Raw genomic sequence first — 4,283 nt, 5'->3', positions numbered from 1 at the left:
ATGGTGAGGTGCTAAGGGAGATAAATGGTTGTGATCTGTTAACCATGGTAGGCTGAGAGCTACAGGGCCAAACAATGGCAAACAAAATCAAATCTCTGGTCATGCTGGACATGAATTTGTATGTTTCAATATTTTGGTATGCACTATCTATATCAACTCCATGAATGGATTGACATTGAAATCAATGTGTTTCAATACAATCTGATAATAATGAATGAACTTTTCAGGCAACATTGCATGAATGCAGATGTTTTAACTGACAAAATATTTGGCTGAGATTTTGAAAGTAATGGATAAAGTATGCAGAAAATCTGAGATGGTAATACAGATGCAATCTGTTGATCTGAAATGCAGTGACTACTGCTGTGTTAATATAGATGGGGCCACTGTATTCAATATTATTTCAGAGATCAGTCTTTACCTTAACAGTTTTCTCCAGGTTGAGGGGTAGTGACTCGGCTGCCTGGCACTCGGCGACATGGTGGAGCTGGAGGAATAGATACAAAGAGAGGGGAATGTCTTTAGCACTAAGAATGTTAACCATATCTCTAATATTAATATTATGATTTAGTTATTTCAATGTTAAGAGAGTATTACTTACTTTGCCAGTGCAATAGGCTTGGGCTTGAGGCTAAAACTGATATACCAGGCGAGTTGGAAGGTACCTCAGAGATGCAAAGTCACCATTTTCTGGCTCTTCACGGTCATCAGAGTCCCCGAAACGATGGCTGTTACATAACGATATCATTATGGTTATTGCAATCCCAAAATTTCCAAATATACATATAGTACAAGCATCTCTGGTCTATTTTGGAATGCTACGGGAATGTGTTCACATTACATTTTAACAACCCAGAAAGTATTACTTGATCAAGCAAACCCAACAGAGGCAATCGTAACGTTAGATGCTAGAATCCAGCCGATAAAAGTTGACGCTGCAGAACAAACAAAATAGAAGATGGGGACCAAGTTCCATACAGTTAAGTTACGTTAGCATAATAAATCACAAACAGATGCCAATAGTTGTCTGAACCGACTTAAACAGCGATTAAAATGCCGAGGCTTTCATTACAAAGATGGCAGATAGAAACTAAAGTTACGTAATGTTATGATTCCAAACTTGGCAAAATGCAACCGTTAATGCACAGCTAGCTAGAGGCTAGGGCTAAACCATTATCAGTGAGTCAACATGCTAAAGTTGTAGGTAGCTATCATAGCAGACGAGTGCTTCACTGACTTCATTGACTGAAATACCAGTGCCAGTATCACCTTAATCAAGGTTTGCATCGCAAACATGATTTCAATATATGTATAGCACTAATAGACATTAGCAATAACTTATGCAATTGCGCCTAGCAGCATGCTAGCTAGCAGCTATATGCCGCTAGCATAGTAGCACTATATGGACAACAGCTACACATTAAAACAGACAAGACCAGACTAATGTTAAATAACAATGTATGTTTTTTAAATCACACTACCATAACATATTCTGCCGAAATTGCTATCCCATTTTAAATCAGATAGGCTACAGACTCATATGAGCATCACAGCTAACAATAACGTTAACTTTGCACAAACTGTTGCACAAAATGACAAACGTCTCTGGTTGCACTAACGTTAACGTTAGTCCTAATATCAAACAACGTCATTACAATCAATAAACATGATGATTATAAAACCACAAAGGCCAATGTTTAGCTATTGTGAATGTCGCAATATATTAATAAATATCACTTACTCGAGAGGGTTCAGCGCAACCGTGTCCCAGCAAAGAAAATATCCACTAGTATGACTCTTCTTGGCTCTTGGTGTACAGTCATGTTCAACCGTTACAGTATAGGCGCGTCCGCGCCCGCGGATCCGACATGGGTCCACTCAGGATCCGCTGTTTGACAGTAGAATTTACGGGGCCACCTGAAGGCGGAGCTGATCCTCTGTGCGGCACCAAAACGAATGCGACAGTCACGCGGGTTTGCCGACTTGAAGGCGGATCCGCCTAGGAGTCTACTGCTGTGTGGGTTGTATCTTACAGTAAACAACACACAATGACAAATAGATGGTTAAGTAAATAAATTAAACTTTGTAAACCTGATTTTTGCCTCTTACAGTAATACTCATGACAGATCCACAACTGATCAGGACCTGGCGTACCAGAGGATTATGGTGACCATGGCTTAGTGGAATTTGTTGAGGCGTGTGTCCAGAACATCAGTTAACTTTTGATGGTTGCACAAGTCCCATTTGTCATGTAAGTTAAAAATAGACTCAAAGTAGCAGAAAAAAGGGATTCTACAAACAAGTCAGTTTTAGTTGTCAAAATATGGAAATTGCAGAAAGCATAAAGACAATTTAATCAACGCATTTCACATCTTTTAAATTTGAGAACAAAATACGGCAAAGTAAGAAGTAAGAATTAGAGCTTCCTGAAAGAGCCAGAAGACTATGCTGGTTGGCTATGCCAATGGATGATGACAATCATAGCAGGAAATCATAAATGAGTCTCTCTCTCTTTCTCTCTCTTTCTCTCTCTTTCTCTCTCTCTCTCTCTTTTTCTTTCTTTCTCACTGTCACTTCTCAATTAACCTGACTCTCACCAGATTTTCGTTCCGCCTAGCTCCACTCATCCATCTGGGATCAATCCATTGGAGTGTTGCTTCAGAAGGCTGGGCCTAATCAAAAAATGCTTGCATATGATTGAATAAGCCACTTGTCCGTCATCTATTGACGTATTACTTCAACTACTCACATCGAAGCCAACCTGTGACGCTGAGAACAGTCTCACAGTCGCTTCTACGCTATGTCACATCTATGAAACTCCCGCCCTGCGTACTGATTGGCTTTACGATACAATCTCGTGCTGAAATCACTCTCAATGATGGAAGAGGTCCCAGATGGATGTGAGTGAAGCTAGGCGGAGCTAAGCGGAACGAAATTCATCTGGCGAGAGTCAGGTTACTTCTCAATTGCCATTTTCCCTCACATCTGAAGCAGTATCAGACATTGAGCTGTAATCTGACTGAGCAGAATGCGCTACTGTCAGAATCATTTTGATGTTAACCTGTGATGGGGAACAAAAGTTCATGATATGACAGAAAGTGAGAGGGAAGGAGGGAGAGGGACAGGAGCAGATCAACACAAAAATGCTCCTTCTCTCTCCCTCACACACACTCACTCACTCTCTCTCTCTCTCTCCTTCTCTCTCTGTACAGAGATTTCAAGGCATTACAACAAACTGTACAGTTTGCCATATGCTGATAGGCTTCCATATCTGTATATCATCACATAATGATACACTAAACAGCTCAGTTCCAATGCCACTAATTTAAAGAACACTACTGCTTCAAAGACACCACACTTATAACACATGAGTCGATTATATCCTTCTTCTCTCTTGGAAGATGTTTTAGATATCAAAACTGCAGCCCATATAAGGGTGTTTCTTTAATAAACATGCTGTCAGAACCTGTGAAAATATCTCTCAACGTGTTAGTTATCAAGCGTGCGCACTATCTCCAGCCAAAATGTTGATTAGACAAAACACACTGATGTGAACCTTCTGGTATTTTTTATAAGATACAGTTTCTCAGTCAGACAGGCATTTAGAGTATTTCAGAACTCCCAGACCCAGTGACTAGTAACCAATTAGACTTTGAGTGCCTCCTAAAAATGTTTCCAATCTCCATTGTAACAAAGGGAGAGAGTGTTCAAAATGCTCGTCTCTGTGATCTACTGTTTTGTTACTGTTTGCTTTGGAGAAGTGCGTCCAACCTAGACTATGTCTGCATTGGAGGCTGCATTAACCTGGGCATCTCAAAGCTGCCCAGGAGTGCCTGCTGATGACTGGACAGCTAAAGATGCAGTCAGTGGTGCATTGGGCAGAGCCTGATTTATGGGGGATGATTTATGCACACGAGTTTCAGGGGAGCTCATTTTCCTTCTGCCTTAAATTCAGTGAGGTGTTCATATCAACCCCCCCCCCCCCACACACACACACACACACACACATGTATGTCCACGCACGCATGCACACACACACACACACACACACACACACACACACACACACATGTATGTCCACGCACGCATGCACACACACACACACACACACACCCCTGCCTCCATGTCCTGCAAGGATTGGGTAGCCCCTAACAAGCATAAACACAAACATACAAAAACATATACAAGCTCTCTCTCATATAGCCTACACACACACACACGCACGCACACACACACACACACACACACACACACACACACACACACACACACACACACACACA

At 41.3% G+C, this 4,283-nt stretch overlaps 1 long non-coding RNA gene across 1 annotated transcript; it reads right to left on the bottom strand.

The window, feature by feature from the left end:
* Window positions 1–256: 256 nt before the first annotated feature.
* LOC121714766 lies at window positions 257–1,293 on the bottom strand. The gene is made up of 3 exons (XR_006033422.1): window positions 867–1,293; window positions 602–728; window positions 257–487 (listed from the first exon to the last, which is right to left on the bottom strand). It is a non-coding gene; the product is annotated as an uncharacterized LOC121714766 (long non-coding RNA).
* Window positions 1,294–4,283: the final 2,990 nt, after the last annotated feature.

Source organism: Alosa sapidissima, chromosome 1 (assembly GCF_018492685.1).
Source record: "Alosa sapidissima isolate fAloSap1 chromosome 1, fAloSap1.pri, whole genome shotgun sequence".
Classification (NCBI taxonomy): Eukaryota; Metazoa; Chordata; class Actinopteri; order Clupeiformes; family Clupeidae; genus Alosa; species Alosa sapidissima.
The sequence above is the reverse complement of the archived record's forward strand: the minus strand, read 5'-3'. Positions and strand labels throughout refer to the sequence as shown.